Source organism: Musca autumnalis, unplaced genomic scaffold (assembly GCF_047663935.1).
Source record: "Musca autumnalis isolate F117 unplaced genomic scaffold, ASM4766393v1 scaffold_1, whole genome shotgun sequence".
NCBI lineage: Eukaryota > Metazoa > Arthropoda > Insecta > Diptera > Muscidae > Musca > Musca autumnalis.
The window spans coordinates 223252948-223275283 of NW_027411644.1; the positions used below are offsets into that span (position 1 = coordinate 223252948).

Below are 22336 nucleotides of genomic sequence, written 5' to 3' on the forward strand. Positions count from 1 at the left end.
TTAGAACTTCACTGTTTATAAGTTAAAAGTACTAAATAGAGTACAAAATAAAAATTACTTTAGCTAGGCTCCAGGATATTGTTGCTAGAAAAGTGTTCCAAAATTAGCAAAAGTTGTACCCTAACTTATGACTGTGAAACAAATTCCTTCTCTTATTTTCTACTTGACAAGTTTGGCTGATCTAATCCTTGGTTTACATTTACGAAATCCATTCGATTTCAACTGTCAATTCCTTTGCGTATACGTCAAATGAAAACACATCTGAAGTCTATTGGATTTCACTTGACGTTTAAACAATGGAAACAATGGAAATTTACAGTTAATAGCACGGTTACACTACAGCTTTTTACCGGGTTAACCCACTTCATGAGGATTTATTGCTTAATCTGGTCAAATCTGACCAGATTTGCCATACAAAAATTAAATCCTCTCACGACTGGGTTTATTTTAAATCCGGCACAAATCCACCAAATATACAGTGTTGTATTCGGTATTTGTGCAAAAAAATCCAACTCTACTCAAAAAGTACCAAAAGTTGCAACTGTTTTTGCAACAGAGTTAGTCGTGTTTTACACGTTTACGATTGGTCGCATGAGATTTTATGGAGTTAATAAATCTAAGTTATTTGAAAATCATAAAATTATTTATTTTTTTACATTAGACACTTTTTTAATAAAAAGTACGCTTGATACCCAGATACAAAAATGTATCCCTGTGTGTAAAATATGCCAATATGAGCAAAGAGAGGACGATATCTCATACGAGAAATTGTAAAAGTGTAAAACACGAGTTTATAAGTTATTTTCATGAAATCCAGGGTTGCTAGGTCGATTTCCATACTAGAGTAAAATCATGAAGTTACGGCCCCGGCACATACGGTACGTTGTGCGTTGCGTCACGCGTTAAAAACAACAACCTCATGAAAATAATGTAAGTGATGTCAAGCTTGTTCTTGAAGTTTTCATGTGGTTGTTGTACCGTATGTGCCGGGGCCATTACTGTAGTGGGGAACTCGATTTAAGAATCGCTAAAAGTTTCAATGAAACCACTCTAGTGTGACCTTCGACTTAGTAAATCTAAGACCATGTTTATATTATAGACTTTTGCAGGGTTAACCTTCTTTATGGGGATTTATTTGAAATATAAGCAATGGAATTGACATTTGAAACCCAGTGGGTTTGTTAAATCCTGTTATACGGCGTTTATATTATAGTTTTTTGCAGGGTTAACCTTCTTTATGAGGATTTATTTGAAGTATACATAATGGAAATGGCATTTGAAACCCAGACCCACTGGGTTAACCCGGTTATATGTAAACGGCCTATTATATATATAAACGTACTGTAACCGTGCCTTTGGGCGATATGGTATGTCGCCATACCATTTATTTTTAGTGGGAAGCAAAAATTGGAGACAAAACGAACCAAAAGAGAATCAGTGCGAAAAGAGATACATAAGGGAACATCAGCTAAGAAACGTCAATAAAAGGTGTGTGTATGAGAGAGAGAACGAGAAAAAGTTAGTAGTAGTTTTTGTTGCGGGTTTTTATAAAATAAATAAATATTTCTTTGCAATTGAAATATTTTGGAAATTGTCCAATAAAAAATCATATATGAGAAGATGTAGTTGAAATATAAATTACAATTATCATATAGCGTGACAGTGAAAAAAATAAAATTCTTAATCACATTAACGCCCAAGAATTTCAACAATTTATATTATACAAATAAACAAAAAGAAAAAGACGGCAATGTGGAGAGAGTGCAAAAAATAACAACAACTGAGGAAATAATAAATGCTAAAGTTAAATTTCATGAACAAGACAAATGTTTAATGAATTTTGTGTGTATTTGTTATTGCAAGTCAACAGAGAGGGATTTTGAAGCAAACTTCTCCAATAGCCCATTGAAAGCCTGCTTAAGTTGCGGTAAGAATGAACCAGTTTTCAAATAAGATAGTGTTATAAAAAATTGCCATATAGGAATGGTTGCCAGGTGTGGAAAAAGGATAATCAAATAAATTTCATTTTTAAATTATTGATCTTGTGCTACTGTGCTTTTATGTATCGAGTATGCTTCAAGTTACTTCAACCAGAAATGTTATTTGCTGATTTTGCGTCTCTCCAGTGGCACTAGAGAAGTATATTTTAGATATTACTGGCAGATAATGCCAGACGCACCAGCCGCGTTGACATATTTTGAAAACTAAAGTCTTCTAAAAATGGACGAATCTTTCCGAGGCATTTAAGACTTCCCTTGGCTTAACTCTAGTTTAGTAAAAACTCTCCGATTTTTTTGAAATTTTTACCGGAGGTAGATATTGTTGCGCTGATCACGGAAATGTATAATTTTCTTGGGGGACGGACCCGGTCACCCGGTTATTGGACCCGAAAGTCCGGGTACAAAACCCGGGTTGGACCCGGCTCTACAAAATGGTGCTATATGTTGTAATACCTTCTCTGGATCCAGAGATATGGCCCTTAGAATCTTCAGAACTCGGTTCTGTAGGGCTTGTTTCTTTACATTATAGGTGTCTATGAGAAATTTTAAATTTCTAAATTGAACAAAATTTTCTTTTAACTTATAATTTTTCTTTAAATAGCCGGCCTTCGGCCGGGGATTTGAGACTTTCTCCTATGGACAGGCGCAAATCTCGGGAACGGGAACAAAATTTTCTTTTAAATTATAAATTTTTCTTTAAGTAGGGCCATATCTCTGGATCCAGAGAAGGTATTACAACATATAGCACCATTTTGGAAAGGTTAAAGTGCGAGCTATAATCTGACATACATTAAGCGGGCTCCCATAATGGACCCATTTTCGACTTTTTGAGGGTTTAATGGAAAAATCCGTGTCCAAAAATCAGTTTTTGGGTTATATCACCTGACCATCTGGAAATAACCCCATCATATGACCACTTGTTGGATAGGTATTTCCTTAAGCTTTCCAATGATACCCATCGGTTCAGTAGAGCCGGGTCCAACCCGGGTTTTGTACCCGGACTTTCGGGTCCAATAACCGGGTGACCGGGTCCGTCCCCCAAGAAAATTATACATTTCCGTGATCAGCGCAACAATATCTACCTCTGGAAAAAATTTCAAAAAAATCGGAGAGTTTTTACTAAACTGGAGTTGTTCCCTTTCCTTAAACACAAGTTTAAATCCAACCAAATTCTACATTTAGAACTGTTTTTGAAATCAACGACAGTATACAAATGAGACATAGGAAAAATGCATCCACATAGCCAAATTTGCACCTGTCCGTAAGCTAAATCTTAATTTAATGTCAAGACCCATATCTCTCACTTTAAAGAAAATTTCGCTTTTAGATTTGAAAGCGATCAGCCAGCTTCTTGTAAAAAATCTTTATCTATATCCATATTGGGATATAGAACATTTGTCATATAAATCGAACTAAAAACATTTCTACTTCTCTCTATTTGTTACTTCACTTTCCCAATTTGTCCAATTTGTAATATAATGATTTTCGATCTCGTCTTCTAGTTGTTTACTCAATCTGAGCTTTGATTTCGTTCTGTGTGTACCGCCATATCATTTTATGTTGGTCATAACATGATCTAACTAACGAAATTATTGTAACTCGATACGTTTGATTATGCCGATTTGCTTGTAAAGCCGGTACTGATCTTGGTTCACACTACGTCGATTTTTTATAGAATTCCACTACAGGTTTGAATATGTACTATATTTGTCCACTATTTCGGGTACTTCCCACACAAAAAACTGCTTTATTATCGATAAAAATATGTCAAGTATCGATACGCATCTCGTGGGTCTTTTCCAGAATTTGCAGCAGGGTAAATATCTGGTCAATTGTGCCAGGTTTAAAATCGCATTGTCATGGTCCAATTATTCCATTGACCATAGGCTTTAGTCGTTCACACAATATCCCAGCCTCTATAATTTAAGCACATCGTCTTATTCCCATAGGATGATCATGTTCCAATCGTGAGGTATGCACTCCTCCCGACAGATAATGCTAACCAGACGATGCACACACCTTACCAGCATGTCACCACTTCCAGTCTTGAACAGCTAGGCTGGACATCAGCTACTGCGGCCTTATTATTGTTCAGTCGGGTTACTGCCGTCGTCTTTACATCATCTTGGCTGGTGGTTAGATACTGGGATTAGATTTGTCGTATTTATTATTTATTTATTTTATTTATTTGCTTCGTAATTGACTCTTTGGTCGAATATGAGGACTTTGTTCTGGCTCCTGTAGATATGGTTTTTTACACTCCCGCTTTTCCATGTCTATATTCTGCGGATACGACGTTTCGCCTTCTTCCATTTCTCCCGATAACATTTGGCAACAGAACCACTTCAATAGGAGTAAGGTTCGTGGGTGCAGACGTGCAGTTAAATAGCTTTGAGCTTTCCCTACCTAATTTCTATATATTCATTCTTGAGGACCACGGTCTCACATTCAATGCTTTTAAGGCGTTTGTTGCCAAAGTTATTTATCCACTTCTCCAAATAAAGCGTGCTTACCAAGTACTCCTTTACCCGAGCAACTTCCATGTATATATCCTTGGGAATTCCTGACTCACATGGGGTTGGGGTTTCAAAGCGACTTGCAATGCCTGTTGGTGGGTTATGCTGACATGTTTGCTCGTTGATTAGGCACTGCCGTCCTGCCAAGGCCTCTCTGCATTGGTATCGAATTATTCCTTGCTAATTTCGGAACATTCAGTTATCACTGAGCTAATAAACGTGGACACTTCGCTTCCATTGTCATCTTTCATTTGATGTGCGGATCGTATTGGCATCAGCAGGTTTGCAGCTGGAAATACTAACGCGGCCTTCGCTCTTAATTTGAAGTTTGTTGAAGTTATTTTTCTTTTTGCACATCCATTCGCCTTTTACATGGTAAAGTCAAACAGTTCCTTCAATGAATCAACGTTTTGCTTTTTTTGTACTCTTCCAGAAGTTTTGTTAGTATTGCACATATCGGTTGATGTAGTTCAGCATAAATTTGAAACAGGTTATTAGTTTCCTACCACAATCATAAAAATGATGTGTTTTTGTATTTCTCATTAATTTTCTTCAATTGTGAGAAGCATAAAAAAATCAAAGTTTTTTCCAATGAGGCTCTGTCAACGGAGATATTCCCTCAGCCTGTGTGAAATGAAACTCTTTTTTCCTAAAACAAAAAAAAAATTGTATGTTAAAGCTCAAAAGTTTTGCGGAGGAGGTTCCTGAAGTAATGGACCGTTTGGAAGTCATTCGTTTCCATAGATATCGCCACCACCAATAATTTCATTTGGTCACAGTATAATTTAGAGCTTTTGGACCATTATGTCAGGAAGCATGGACCCACGAAAAACATAATATCGCTGTAAACAAGACTGCAAGGTGTACCTTCGATAAACATTTCTAAGGAATCTTCGAACAGGCCTTAAACTGCACTTAAACAAAAATGTTGAACTTTTGTGAGGGGTACACTAAGGAGAGAACCGATGTGGTCCATTTTCGAATTCAAACTAAGTTTGGACAAATGATTGCGAGATCCAAAGTCGCGCGTACCATTTTGAGATTTTTTTGTTTAATTTTTGAGGGAGAGGTACCTGAAGGAGTGGGCCGACAAGAATCATCTTCCTTCGGTCTTTATTTATCCAGTATCCAGTTCAAAAGTTGTCGTGCATACCAGCTGCTACATGTGGTGGCCGTTTGGATTTTTATGGCTATCGAGTCAATTTCTTTGCAAGTATAGACTTGCCCCTGAAAAAAAACTTGTACCGTCGTAATGGGGGCAATATGTTGCAAAAATCAAAGCGATTCGAGAGCAGGGACTCAACTCTGTTTCTATGAAAATGTGAAATGAAAAATGTTATAAAGCAAGACTCATTTATATAAGGTAGATGCATGAATTACAACAACTTACAAATTTACAAAAACAACACTGTTGTTATTGAAAATTAAATGTCAAAGAAAACATTGAATAATAAGGTCGTCCTAAAAATTTTCTCAGGAAAAACATAATTAGTCCCAATTTACATTAGGCGAGTTTACTTGCGGCAATTGTCAGTTTGTAGGTGAGAGAGGGTGCTGAGAGGCAAAGGGTTACCATATGCCTTACCTCTCTCTCCATCAAACTGACAATTGCCGCAAGTAAACTCGCCTAATGTAAATTGGGACTTACATTTTGAAAATCCTCTAACACACAACAAATTTGAATCAAAATGTAAATATAAAGTATTCAGAACTATCGTAGGTAATTTTTATTACTCGTTTAGTTTGAAAAAGGTATTTTATGGTAGCAACTTTCGAAGTTTAAAATTTCATGACATTTTGAAACCCAATTTTACAAAAAAGTAAAAATACAGCCGATTGTCACTTCTACCTTCTATAAATGTGCCTTGGTTATAAAGAAAAAAGTTAAATGAAAAAAACTATAAAGAAAATATTTTTGATTTCAAATTTTCATAGAACAAGAATCCAGCACCAAATCTTAAATTAAACTTTTCTGAAATTTTGTGTGGGAAGTATCCGATATAGTCCATACTTCAGACTGATCTATTTACGATGTGCAACTTTGGTTTGAGCCCTTCCAGAAGCAAAGCCTGACAATGAAAGTAGAAAATCTCACCTTCCAAAGTAGGTTGAAGATATCTATGTAGACGGTAATACATCCCATTTTTTCATTTTTTTGTAATCACACATCATGTCCCAATTTTGATCGGATCGTCGCGAAATTTTGGGGGTTTTGGTCATGGTCGGATCGTATTGGTCAGAATAGGCAACAGACTCATGTGGAGAAAAAACAAGTAAAAAAGTATCAGTCGGCTTTGCCGACAGAGATTTACCCTCAGCCTGTGCAAATTGAAACACTTTTTTCACAAAAAAATTATGGTCGTATGATTAAAGTTCAAAAATTTTGCGGAAAAGGTACCTAAAGGTAGAATTAGACGTGACATAGCCATAACGCCATAACCATACAAAACTAAAACCCAATTGGTTTCTTATGGCTATGGCATTATGTTACTACTAATCGAATTCATTGATTTCCATAGGTTTGGTTGAATCAGGGGATTGATATGGCCTTATGGCTTTATGGTTATGTCACGTCTAATTCTACCTTAAAGGAATGGACCGACATAGACCAAGGGGGACGCCATAGGGAGTTTTTACACCCTACGGGCTGTTTTCTCAAGAAGTATGGACTTGCCCCTGAAACAACTTTTACCATCGTAATTGAGGCAGCGAATGTAAGTTGCTTCAACAAAAATCAAAGTGATGCAATAGCAGGTCATAAAGTGAACTTATCCACAATTTTGTGTGGGAGGTACGGGATGGAGAGGACCGATATAATCCATCTTTGAACTTGAACTAAATTTGGACAAAATATTACGAAAGCCAAATTTTGGACCGAATCGGCAGATCCGTTCGAGAGTTATCTTGCGCTCCAACCACTACACACGGTGTCATAGGGTTTTTTGTAACATTCAGGCTATTTTCTCAGGAAGTATGGACTTGCCCCTAATGAAACTTACAGCGTCGTATAGAGGACAGCGAATACAACTTGCATAAACAAAAATCAAAGCGATTCGAGACCAGGTCCTAAACTGAACTTATCCGAAATTTTGTGTGGGAGGTACCCGAAGGAGTGGACCGATTGAGTCCATATTGGAACCTCATCTAAGATTGGTAGAAATTACACGATGTGTAAAGTATGGACCAAATCGGTTATTCCCTACAAGAGTTATCGTGCGCACAAATTTTGCTACAATTTTTGAACATTTGTGGGGGAGGTACCTGAAGGAGTGGACCTATATGGCCCATCTTCGAACTTAAATCGAATCTGGACAAAATATTTCGATACCCAAAATTTGAACCGAATCGATTGATCCGTTCTAGAGTTATCGTGCGCACCAGCCAGCCAGACAGACAGACAGAAGGACGGACATTGCTAGATCTACTCAAAATTGTCTGAAACGGATATCGTACAAACATACTTGGAGTCTAAAACCATTATTTCGAAGAGGCACATTTTTGTCGTATCAAAGTGAGGGTATAAAAACAATGTGTTATTCTTATGCGAGTATCTCCGCTTCTAGTAGGGGTATTCCAAAAGGAAAGCCCGTCAATGGAAGAAGAAAAGATAGTCGGTAATACAACACATTTCCCATTTTTACAGTATTTTATTTAACTTGCTTTGGTGTCCGTTTAGTTCAAATCTAGTAATTCATTTTTAACACAGTTGCCGTTGACCAATCGAACTGAAACTTTGCACACTTTTTAAATTTGGAATATGAATATGAAACCAAACCCAATATGGGTTCATTTTTTCCTATAGCCCCCATATAGCGGTACCACCCGACTTAAAGTATTTTAAGGATTCTATCTTCATTTTTAGGCCGAATTGGCTGTAATTTGGCAAAATTACAAAAATGTTGGACATCGGTCAAGGTTTTGGTATAGGCCCAATATAGCGGTACCACCAGATTTCAGATATTTTAAGGATTTTATCTTCTTTTTCAACCCGATTTGGCTCAAACTTGGAATTTCGAGTTCCCAATGGTACAGAAACTTCCCTAACAAAAATTATGGACATAAGTCCAGGTTTTGGTGTATCCCTTATATAACGGTAACACACGATTTCAGCCATTTTTAAGTTTTTATCTACATTCTCGGCCTAAATTGGCTAAATTTCGTTATGAGGTTCTCAGTGGTAAAAAAAATTAATTACTGAAAAGTTAAATATAAAAAATAATTAAAAAATAAGTTGCAGTGTTTTATTTATAAATGCACTTAAAACTAGAAACTAATTTGTCGCTTAACCTCAATAAATATATTCTTCCTCATGATGGAATCTCTCAAATAAAACGTTTGCCGTTTAATTTTGCCACCATTTTAATTTATATGCAAGCGTTTTATTTGAGAGATTCCATCATAAGGAAGAATATATTTATTGAGGCTAAGCGACAAATTATTTTCTAGTTTTAAGTGCATTTATACAAAAAACCTTGTAACTTAATTTTTTAAATTATTTTTATTTTAATCTGAATTGTAATGCCGTATAATTCCAGCTTTGCACCGAAGTAGCCAAGGGCCGGTACTGGCACTTTCAGGGTGACTGAGTGAAAATTGAAAAACGTATGCACGGGGTAGTGGTGTAGGGTATCGCATAGACGGCGTCGTCCCGACTATAGCCATTGCTCACTTGTTTCAGGATACTTCATGTAATGCTGTTACTTCTCACCTAACATAGAGCTATCCGATTTCCTACAGAAAGTTGATAAACTCGCACAACATATCAAAAGGTATGATACGCCAGTACTTATTGGAGGCGATTTTAATAGCAAGTCCTCGGAGTGGTCTTCAAGAACTACGGACAAAAGGGGAGTCGCAATTAGCGAGATGATTGCATCCTTAGGACTAATCGTTCTAAACAGAGGTAATACCCCAACTTTTCTGCGTGGTGAGGCAAATTCGATAATTGACATTACTCTTGCCTCAATATCAGTTGCTAGGAAAACAAGTCAGTGGGAAGTCTTAAGCGAGGAAACTTTAAGCGACCACCAATATATAACGATGGCAATAAAGCACGACACAACCCCTGATAATCCGCCTAGACCAAGATGGAATGTAAATAAAATGAACCCGGAAAAATGTAAAGAAAAAATAATGGAGTTAAGAGAAAGGTACGAAATGACCGAGCAAAGAGATATAAATAGCAGAGTAAACGATCTCATCGACCTATTAACGGAGATATGTGATGCAGGCATGCCCAAAACAACAGCTATTGGTATATCCAAAAAACCAGCCTATTGGTGGAACAACGAAATCGCAGAGCTACGGAAAAAGTGCCACAAAGCGAAGAGAACAGCTACCAGAAAGAAAGGCGACGCTGAAGCGATGGCAATATATAGACGAGCAAGAAGTGAACTGCGGACGGAAATAAAAGCGTCCAAGAAAAGATCATGGGAAGCATTGTGCGAAGAAATTGAAAATGATCCGTGGGGGCTCCCGTACAGGATTATTATGAAAAAGACTGGCAACAGAAAATGTATACCAGGTATACGGAACCCACAGTGGGCACGAACGATTGTAAACACACTGTTTCCAAAGAGTTTAGCGCCTCGTAAAACTATGTCTTTTGCCGAGACACAAAACGTCCAGTATTTTACCATAACTGAAATACAAAACTTTAGCCGTAAACTTAAAAAACGAAAAGCACCAGGTCCAGATGGAATACCAAACGAGGTCATTTCTCTAGTTGGAAGTTTATGGCCGGAGCTCCTTTTACATTCCTTCAATATGTGTCTCCAGTTGGGTATTTTCCCAAAAATATGGAAAAAACAACAACTTGTGCTACTTCAAAAAAGCAATAAACCATTAAACAACCCGTCATCATACAGACCTCTCTGCATGTTAGATTCCTGCGGTAAACTCTTGGAGAAGTTACTCCTTAGCAGGCTTGAAGACGAAGTAAGCAAAAGTGGAGGATTCTCAAACATGCAGTTTGGCTTCATTAAGGGAATGTCAACAGTAGATGCCATAAGAGAAGTGGTGGAAACGTCAAAAAATACCATGGAACAAAAACGTTTCTGTGCGGTAATAACTCTAGATATCAAAAATGCGTTTAATTCTGCCGACTGGAATATAATACGACAAACATTGAAAGATCGAGAAATTCCTTCGTATTTAGTCAAAATGATTGACAGTTACCTCGATGACCGTATACTAATGTTTGACACAGATACCGGAGTTCAAAATTACAATATAACATCGGGAGTTCCACAAGGCTCCATATTAGGTCCATTCCTATGGAATCTGATGTATGACGGCCTTCTTAATCTGGGACTGCCTAAAGGCGCAAAATTAGTTGGGTACGCTGACGACGTGACACTATTGGTTGACCAACCCACATCACCCCTAATAGAAATAGTGTCAAACGACTGCCTTTCAAGGATTGCGAGATGGCTGCAATCAAAAAGGCTATCCCTCGCTGCACACAAAACGGAAGCGATCCTAATCACGAGAAGGCGAACTTTCAATAACCCGAGGCTAATGGTTGATGGATATGAAGTACCAATTAGCAAAAATCTCAAGTATCTAGGAGTGTTTTTGGACTCGAAGCTGTCTTTCGAACATCACGTGAAGACAATAACAGAAAAAGCCCTAGCTACAGCAAGTAAATTAGTAAGAATAATGCCCAATTTGAAAGGACCGGGACCAACAATTAGAAGATTAATAACATCAGTAGCCTATGCTCAAGTGCTATACGCGGCACCGGTTATAAGCAATGCTATTGTGGATAGTAAAAAACTGACAAATACTATTGAAAAAGTCCACCGTGTATGCTCCTTGCGAGTCACATCGGCGTATCGAACGGTATCAACAGCAGCACTGTCGGTACTATCTGGTATACCACCATTAGTATTACAATTTGAAGAAAGAAAATATATATATGATCATCGAAAATCTGAAGCCAGTTATCATACCAACAGAGAAATACAGCAAATTAAGGAGGAAGCTAGACGCATACTTCTTGAAAAGTGGCAAGAATCCTGGGTAAACAGTAGCAAAGGCAGACACACATATGAGATAATTCCCTGTATACAATCTTGGATAAACAGAAAGCACGGAGAAGTAAATTATTTCATAACGCAAGTATTGAGTGGACATGGAAATTTCGGTATTTATTTGCACAGGTTTCATATTAAAGGAAGCGAAATATGTGAAATATGCAACGAATACGAAGATACTGTGGAACATTCACTCCTCAAATGCAAGCATTGGGAAACCAAAAGAATTCTGCATGGAATATATCCCAATTCGAACGATAAAACAAAACATATAATAATTAAAATGCTGGAGTCGAAAGAAGAATGGAAAAAATATGCAATATACATACAAAATGTAATGATGGAGAAAAATCTGTAACAGAACAGACAAGAACCGAACCCCTAATCATGTTAGCAATATAGCATGGACGGGGGAGTAGATACATAAAAAGAACTGCAAATAGCAGCTAATGAGCCCCACCCCGAAGTAATGCGAAAGCGGTCCCGGGGTGGAAGCTCCAGTGTAGGACCAATATTGATAGTGCGCTATCATTACGTCCATTAAAAAAAAAAAAAAAAAAAAAAAAAAAAAACTTCATGTAATGATCCTGGCAGTAAAATTTACCATTAAAATAAATAATAAAATAAATCTTATGTTGTTGTTGCTGTATCAGTGTATATTATTGGATTTCGTTCTGCTGCTCAATCTGGCTCTGGGTCTATCTCCAGTTGTAGGAAAGTGGCTGCTTCGATGGGATGTAAACACACATCCACTGAAGTTAGATGAGTAGGTCAATTGAAAAGGTGCAGTGTGTTGTGCGGGTCCTTGCCGCATGCTGGGCAGATGTTTTGCACGGTGCGATCGATCTTTGCCTATAAGAATTTAGGCGACTGCAACTGGTTTGTCGTGGCAGCTGATGCTCCTCAGCTGTGATAGATGGGGGATTTACTTCGAGGACATTATTCACACTTTATTTGCTTATGGCGTCCGTGTGAATGCTATTTAAACCTGCTTGATATTTACAAATCAATTCATTTATTTAATACTAGCAAAGTGCCCGCTACTTCGTATGCGTTAAATATACAAAACAAATAAGCAATATATAATATAGAATGGTGGAAACATTTTGTGTACTAATACGTACCACTTTAGTTCGATTTTCGTCACGCCTACACATCAAAAGCAATCCACATTTTTTGAGATATTTTAATTGAGGTTGTCAGCGCAAATACGGCCTAACCCAAAAACCGCCATCCTCATTTCCAGATCTATCTGTTCCCCCAAAACCAATTATAGAACTATTTAGTACTTTACATGTAAACACATAAATACGAACCTCCTCCTATTATTTCAAAATTCCCTTTACACAATAGCATATTGTACCAAATCCTGTGCCATTTACAACTTTTTGTATATTTATGGCACATATTTCTTATATCGGACGTTATAAGCAAATGATAACAGTAATCTTAATTCCAAATCTCACGAATCCAGATCTATTCGTTCATCCAACACAAAATTGTACCATACATGGAACCATTTCGTACCCCTAAGTGTACCTAATTCCACATTTTAGGATTCGAGAGCTAAATTTCACGCAAATCCTAATTGTACAAAATGTAAGTACGCATTTCCAAAACTAAGTACGCATTTCCAAAACTAACCCCAACAGTAATATTAACTCCAAAATTCAAGATTCTAGCTCTAACCGTTCGCTCAAATCCAAGTAGTATCAAATTTAGTACTTTTCGTACTCATAAGTACGAATTTCAAAAACCACTTCCATATCTCAATCCTACACTCCAACAGTAATCTTAATTCCAAATTTCTTGATTCCAACTCTATCCGTTCGCTGAAATCCAAATTGTACCAAATTTAGTACTATTTAGTACTTTTCCTACCCATAAGTAAAAATTTCCAAAATTTTATCAATCCTACAATTCAACAGGTATTTTAATTCCAAACTTGAGGATGGCAGCTACATCAGATCACCGAAATCCAAATTGTACCAAATTTAGTACCATTTAGTACTTTTCGTACCCATAAGTACAAATTTTCAAAACTACCTCAGTGCTATGTTCAAACAATAAGCTTAATTCCGAATTTCAGGATTCCAGATATATCCGATAACTCAAATCCAAATTTGGTACCATTTAGTACTATTCGTATCCATAGTACGAATTTCTAAACCTACCTCTATTAACACTCCAACATCAATTTTAATTCCGAATTTCACGATTCCAAATGTATCCTATCACTGAAATCCAAATTGTACCAAATTTAGTACTATTTAGTACTTTTTCTACCCATAACTACAAATTTCCAAAACTTTATCAATCCTACACTCCAACAGTACTCCTTATTCCAAATCTCGGGTTTCCAGCTATATCCGTTCACCCAAATGCAAACTGTACTATCTTTGGTACCATTTAGTACTTTCGTACCCATGAGTACGAATTTCTACAACTACCTCAATCCTACACGCCAACAGTAATCTTAATTCCAAATTTCAAGATTACAGCTGCATCAGATCACCGTAATCCAAATTTAGTACCATTTAGTACTTTTTGTTCCCATAGGTCCGAATTTCCAAACCTACCTCTATCCTACACCCCGACTGTAATCCTAATTTTAAATTTCAGGATTCCAGCTCCATCCGTTCCCCCAAATCCAAATTGTACTAAATTTGGTACCATTTAGTACTTTTCGTTGCCATAAGTACGAATTTCCAAAAGTATCCCAATCTCACACTCCAATAGTAATCTTAATTCCAAATTTCACTATTCCAGCTCTATTCGATCACTTAAATTTGGTACCATTTAGTACTTTTCGTACCCAAAAGTACGAATTTCCAAAATACCTCTTTCCTACACCCCGACTGTAATCCTAATTCTAAATTTAAGGATTCCAGCTCCATCCGTTCCCCCAAATCCAAATTGTACCTTATTTGGTACTATTTAGTACCTTACGTACCCATATGTACGAATTTGGAAAACTACCTCCATATCTCAAACCTACGCTCCAACAGTAATAGTAATTCCAAATTTCAGAATTCCAACTTTATCGGTTCGCCCAAATTCAAATTGTACAAAATTTAGTACCATTTAGTACTATTCGTACACATGAGTACACATTTTCAAAACCACCTCCTTATATCAACTCATCTTCTAAACCTTGATTTTCATTCCAAATTTCAAGATTTTAGCTCTATCCGTTCACGTAATACCAAATAGTACTAAATTTAGTAACTTTTAGTACTTTTCGTACACTTATAGTACGAATTTCCAAAAACCCTTTGGTACACCTTTCTAACTCTCAATCAGTGACCTTCATTCCAAATTTCAAAGTTCTAGCTCTACCGGTTCGCCAAATACAAACGGTACCATATTTAGTACCTTTTAGTACTTTTCGTACCCTTCCAGTTCGAATTTCCAAAAACCCAGCCTTATCTGACCCCTTCGGACCAAGAGTGATCCACACCTAAAATTTCAGGATTGTAGCTTCAGCCGTTTCGTCTGGGCGTTGATGAATCAATCAGTCAGTCAGTCAGTCAGTCAATCACTTTACTCTTTTATTAATATAGATTATGATAATTGATGATAAAAAAATATTTTTTGACATAGCAAAATTATTCATAAAAAAACTAAAAAAGTGTAGAGAAATTCGTTTAAGCGCACTGCATTCTAGTGTTCTAAAAAAGGTTTAAGCCAAGTTTTATATTAAATTAATATTTAGTATGTCCCCCCTTATTCTGTATGACGGAAAAGTTTAGTTTTGGCATTGACTCTACCAAGTTTCGGATGGTTGTGAAGCTTATGTCAGACCAACACTCCGTGATCGTGTACTTCAAGTCAGCAACGGTAGCAAACTGCCTTCCACCCTCGTAAACTTTAGCAGCAAGGGTTTCAATTGGATTGCTATCGGGACTGCAAGCCGGCCATAGTTATACATTGATGTTTTTGTCCGAAAACCATGCTTTAGTTTTCCTGGATACATGGATAGGAGCATTGCCTTGCTGGAAAATGACTTCTTCGCCCACATTTTCATCAAGATGTGATATCAGCACATATTGGTAACTTATATGCATAAGAAAAGGCACCCCAAACCATAAGGCTTCCTCCTACGAAATTGCGCTTGGACCTAACTACATTATTTTTGCTTAAATCGTGCCAAAAGCTGCTACAACTGTCAGGACCATCTAAATTGAACTTTTTCTCGTCGGAAAAGATAACATACTTCCATTCATTTGTCCAAGACATATGCACTTTGGCAAACTCCAATCTTTTCTCTTTTTGGGCCTGTGATAATCTTGGTTTACTCTTTAATTTTGTCCATCTTATATGTGGTGTTGACTTTAAATACCGTTGAATAGAACTGTGCAACATTTTGATGATCTTGTGCAAACAATTCGAACTGATGATTTTTTGAAAGTACAGACCCATGCGACAATAAATCCTAGTTGGGTTTTGTTGTGACAGATCCAGCTCGGATTTTATGGCCCCATCTAAACATGGTTAAATATTGGGTTTTTAAAGAAATTCGGGGCTATATCTCTGAAACCAATGAGAATCTTCTTTTGATCCCTGAAGCAAATTTGTAGATAAGGACAAGAATAAAATATTTGGAGAAATAATGAACTCGAAAAACTACATTTATTGCCTCAAATTTCAAAATATATGCAAAAATTCCACAATTTTTATACATTTCGTACTGTATCTCCAAAACTGTTAATTTTCTGTGAACATTTTCTTTTGGAAAAATATTCCTTGGTATGTAATACACAGAACATGTCATTGTTGTAAAATGCCTCTATGCCATTGTTTTTAGTACATTTTTCAACGAACATTTAATAAAAATGTCAATAATGTAGTGAAATCCGAAATGCGAGAATAAACTGTTGTTGTGAACTGTGTTTTAAATACGTGTTGTAAAAGATAGGATGCAAAATACCGCTAAAACAACATGAGGTAAGCAGTTTAGAGTTTCAGAATGTTCTAAAGAATTGTTGAGAACTTTATTTGGAAGATTTTTGCAAAAAGTTGCTTGGTTCAACTCCCAATAGTTTAGCCGATACTGACCAGAATTTCAGCAATTATGTAACATTTTTTATATTTTATAGATTTTGATGCCCTAGATGGAGTTTTTCTTATGTGTTTTTTTTTTTCTAAAGATAAGTTCTACTAGTTTAGGGCTACAATATTGCTAAAGACAGTAAGCCCAAATTCCTATCCGTTTTTGAGATAAAGGCCTGATAAATGCAAAAAAGTGTAGATTTAGCCCGGTTAGATGAGGCCATAAAATCCGAACCGGATCTGACAGGACAAAACCCTACTAGGGTTTTTATAGTCTATATATGTACTTTCGAAAAATGCATACTAGAAGTTGTTTGCATTTTCTGAGTTGCATAGTGTAGTTCTGCTGGTTACAACTCCAACTTATCTTTTATTTTGCGGGAGGATAGTCGATTTTCAGTAGCCTCCTTGCGAATTCGTCCTTTCTCCCTCAAACTTAGTTTTGAGTTGCCTCTTGTTGGAGGTTTTACGACATATTGTTTGCCTTTTCGTAAATAATTTCTTATTGCACATTCTGAGCGGTTTAATAATCTTGTAATTTTTCTGTTGGAATGAGATGGACATGGATAAGAAGAGAGAATCTATGAAATTCCGTTCGCAGCCAGATAAACGCTTACACAATGCCATTTCAGAAAAAATACTAGCAATTAAATATATCTTTTTTTTATAGATTTTACTCAAGTAATTAGTATTATTTACCGGTTAGGGCCGGCTAGGGACTTGAGGACCTTGTTCCTATTTTTCAGTTTGTCGCAGATAGCTGCGACATGCGCGGACGACGTTAACATAGTGTCGAATGTGACCCCTAGAATTTTAAGGCAGTTTGTGGTCGGAATTCCGCTACCGTTGACCACGACATTCAACTCTCTTCTCACTTGCGCCGTCAATGTGGTAAAGAGAGTGGCCGTACATTTAGTGGCGGATATCTGCATATTCCACAAGTGGAAAAAGTTGGTAAGATCAGTAAAATAGGACGTACCAGGATCGTGCAATCATCATTGAACAGTTCCGGAGATATCACCCCACCTTGGGGAAGTCCCTTATTCTCTATACGGGGCTTGGACTTCTTGTTCCTGAATTCCACGTACGACTGGTGTTCCCACATATAATTGATTATCGCACGTTTTAAGCTTGGCCGGACGGTTGTCTGCTCAATGTCCTCAAACAGCGTGGACTGCCTGACAGTATCAAAGGCATTTGATAAGTCAAGCGGCACCATCACAGAGATTGATTTAACCGTAGCCCACAATTCACATACACCGGCTCTGATGTTGCATCTCTTCAGAGTTTCGGAGTCGGAGTCAAGCAATTTTGCTGGAGTCGGAGTCTGGGTAGAAAAAACTAACTCATCTCCGACACCGGCCAAAAATTTTTAAATTTATCAAATGAATGAATGAACGAACCTTTCTAATTTGAAAAATTTGCTTCTTTTCACTGAAAGATACAGCAGAAGCAATGCGGTTGTGTATTATATTCTAACAAACATATAAGAAAAAATTAAAAACTTTTGTATATTTTATTAATTTTGAGTAATATTGGACATTATCCTCGGAGACGACTCCGGAGCCGGAGTAGTGAAAAAAACTACTCCGGAGTCCTGAGTCGGAGTCGAATCAAAAATGGCTCGACTCCAAAATTCTGGTTATAACTAGACAGCGGAATTTTATGCAACTCCTATTTTTGGTCCGATTCATGTCAAAGTTTGGGACTGGCAATATTTCTGTCTTGTGATTAAATTGCAATCGAAAAATATGACATATGCAAAAGTTATGCATTTTGCATAATTTATGCATTTTACATATTTTCTTATGCAACAAATATTTCAGTAATAGGTACAAAAATGTTTGTGTGAACAATTTTTCTGTTTAAAATTCTATTCAGACAAGTCAATAAAATTGAGAAATGTATAACCACAACCTCAACCTTCAAAATACCGAAAATCGGGAGGTATCGTTCTATGGGGGCTATATGAAGGCCTGAACCTCAACCGACAAGTTTTAGGTGGAAAGTTTTTTTACCCTCAAGGAAGACTTAATACCAAATTTCAGTCATTTCGGCGGGATATTGAGGCCACAACATCCATAATGAGGCCACAACCTTCAAAATACCGAAAATCGGGAGGTACCGTTCTATGGGGGCTATATGAAGACGTGGACCTATACCGACAAATTTCAGGTGGAAATTATTATACCCCCAACGAAGACTAAATGCCAAATTTCAGTCATGTCGGTGGGATAATGAGGCCACAACCTTCAAAATACCGAAAATCGGGAGGTACCGTTCTATGGGGGCTATATGAAGACGTGGACCTATACCGACAAATTTCAGGTGGAAATTATTATACCCCCAACGAAGACTAAATGCCAAATTTCAGTCATGTCGGTGGGATAATGAGGCCACAACCTTCAAAATACCGAAAATCGGGAGGTACCGTTCTATGGGGGCTATATGAAGACGTGGACCTATACCGACAAATTTCAGGTGGAAAGTATTATACCCCCAACGAAGACTAAATGCCAAATTTCAGTCATTTCGGTGGGACAATGAGGCCACAACCTTCCAAATAACGAGGATCTGGAGGTACCGTTCTATGAGGGCTATATGAAGACGTGGACTCATACGGACAACAGATGTAAAGTTGCATACCCCTAACGAAGACTTTATAGCAAATTTCAGCCATTTCGGTGGGATATTTTGACCACAAATCCTTGTATATATTTTTGCATATAAAAATATGTCAAAATATGCACTTTTGCATATATGCAAAAATGTCTGGGCCTAACTCGTTTTATTTTGTGACAAAACGATTTTCTGTCTAATAAGATTTTCCCTACCACCACCCTAACCATATACGCACTTGCATAGGATTCCGCTCTCTACGAGTAGTTACATTATAACCCACATTTTTGTATAAATTTCATATTACGATAATTCTATATTAGTTTTTACAACCCAATTCGATTATACCCTTAGATTTAAAGTATTGTTTTATGAGAAAAAAATGAAAAAAATCAGATTGCAAGTCCCGCTCCTCAAAAATGTTGATTATGCAGCTACGTACATAACCAAATTCAAGATATCATCGAAAAGCGCTTTGTAGATATTTAACTTATTTAAAGAATATTTATAGTAAATATTTAACATTTTCTTCCAATCTTGTGGTAAACCCTCTTATTTAACTACAAAGTAATGTTTATCTTTTCATTTTTGGCACTTAGTTCAGTTTTATAATGTATCTCATTTCTACCGGAAGAGTTTAATCGTTGTAATAACCAAAAATAATGGCAAACATTTTCTTTAAGTGGGTGTTAAAATTTTCACCGCTCTACACATCATTTTCCAGATACCAAATGGAATATACATTTTATGTTGTACTATTTTAGCACAAATATGAATGGTATGGTGTATGTTACACATACAAAAGCTGCACCATTCCATAGCTTTCTACATTCAAACTACATATTTGCGTAGATTGTGTCAAATGCCTACAACGAAAAACGAGCCCAAGAGCAACAACCACCACATTTGAAATTTTAAATGGATGAAATGTAGATATGTATGTACCTAGATACTACTCTAGTATGTGCCAAATAAACTAGAGATTCATGCACTCTTTTTTCAGATACATTCAGATATATACCATCCATGTACGTATCCTACATACATAAATACATTCATTTGTACATAAAATGATGCACTCAATAGTAAATTATGCTAAAATGTCATTGTGCAACCAATTGCAATAACATTTATGTATTGCTCCACGCACGGAGAGTTGCTTATTCGAAATTGTTGAGAGTAAAAATGATAACAGTAGGAATTCATTTTATAGAGCCACAATTTCTCTCTTTGGAGATTTTTAATAAAAAAATCTTTAATGTAAATTTGCTGGATAGCAATAGAGATGCCATCACTGGATAGATATTTATATTTTAATTTTAGCTGCTATAACAACAAGAAAACATTGGCCATCGTAAAATTTCTTCCAAACGACAATGGGTCATAGCTCAATAGGTCATAGCACAAAAAAAAAAAAAAAAAATTAAAGCGACCAACTAAAGTCACGGTTGGCTCTATAACTATCAAAACGAATTACTCCCAAAATTAGATCCAGTTCCAAGATGGACTGTTTTGGAGCATTCATTCTTTCAAGTACCTCCTCCGCAAAATTTCAACACTTTTGCGCTTTAATCGAATCTTGTGGCTGAGGGTATATCTCTGCAGCAAAGCTGGCTGATACGATTTTGTTTAAAATTGAATAGAAAATTGCATTAGGCAACCACAAAATTGTTTGTGGTTGTTGGACAGTTTGACTGCAATCGATATTTCCCAATAATCGGCAGTCAAAACTGTAGGTGCTACCAAACTGCGGGTGTTTGGAAGGTTCCCATCGCCCGAGAACACAATTTCACACAGACGATCTTTGTTGATAAGGAACCATAGGTAATCACCGATTTTGTCACCTGGATCAGATCTGTCGATGACTGCTATTCGAAGTTCGCCTTGAAGCTCAGATTAACTTGTGAGGCTGTCTTAGGAGTGGAACTGTTTCTGTTTCAGTTTTTTGGTAACAGACATAATAGATGGAACGTTTGGGGCCCAGGTTCGGGTTGGTTTTTTAGCTTTGGGGTGATACCTCCGTTGATCTAACTCCCTTCAACTTTGATAAAGAAATGTTGGTTTTAGTAGGAGCAAAACGCCCAGACACAGAGCCGGTTTCCGGTCAGACTTCATAGTCTGCGGCATTCTCGGCTCAACATCTTTACATTCATCCCCTTTGACTTGGCATCCTCCGACTTTGAGGGTTGTGTAGTCTGGGCGTTGGTAGGGCCTCTTTTAGAAAATGCTGCTGTGTTCGAAAGATTGAATCGTTTATGAGTCACGTCAACATCGCTCCTGGTTTGGTCTTTGGGTGTTATGGGAATCGATATTGACATTGATTTTCCCTCTTCGGTCATCGAGATGAGAGAGAGCTTCTCTTAGGAAGTTTTGTCTTGGGCAAGTCAGGTTGAGTACTTTCAAATTTGTCTGATTAGTTTTGACTCTCTTATCTAGATAGATGAGGGTTCGCTGCTGTTGTACTTCCTGAGGAAGTGCATGGATCTACGGTACACCCTCTCATCTTTAGCCAACCTATTTGCAGAGCTAATTTAAGGGGTGGGGACGTCATCGGCAAAACTGTTGGTTGGGGATGGAACCTCAGCAGCGTTCTGTTTCTGGAGGACAGGTCTATCGTTTCCCTGGCTTCAAAGGGGTTATTTGTTGACGACTACAGTTGCTGGAAGGTCTATAGTATAGAGCTCGTCGGCCTCACCATAAAAAAGCTACCCTGATCAGCTCCAGTAGAGCTAGAAGTTGCCTGCTTTGTTTAGCCGGACTACTTCTGACAACTTCTCTACTGGTTGCCACTTGGCCCCCCCTACTGAAACTTCGGTCCCTTAAACCTGGGTTTCTCCAATCATGGTTTTTCCAAAATTATTTACCGTATCATTATCATTTGCTTTTGGTTTTTATGTTTTTAATAGTTAGATCCACACGTCATATATTAACGGGAAGTGGGGGTTTTTCATTGTATAGCCCTCCAGTACCATGACAAGAACGTCACAATTATGTCTAACGAGGCTCCGTTCTAATACAGTTAGTAACCTAACTGCAAACATTGGAACACCGATAGGCACGCGTTCGTCTGGCTCCCCGGCGATAGCGGATCTCTAATTCGTAGGTGATCACT

The 22336-nt window shown here is 37.2% G+C and overlaps 1 protein-coding gene across 13 annotated transcripts in view; it reads left to right on the plus strand.

The window, feature by feature from the left end:
- Window positions 1-1480: 1480 nt before the first annotated feature.
- Window positions 1481-22336, plus strand: part of KrT95D (phosphofurin acidic cluster sorting protein KrT95D) — a 327318-nt gene continuing 306462 nt past the window's right edge. For 5 of the 13 annotated variants that reach the window (XM_073960280.1, XM_073960276.1, XM_073960298.1 and 2 more), the window contains exon 1: window positions 1486-1927. The gene's annotated coding sequence lies outside the window, so the exon portion shown is untranslated. Of the gene's footprint in view, window positions 1928-22336 lie in introns of all 13 variants that reach the window. The other 8 variants (XM_073960279.1, XM_073960291.1, XM_073960304.1 and 5 more) reach the window with 5 other exon arrangements.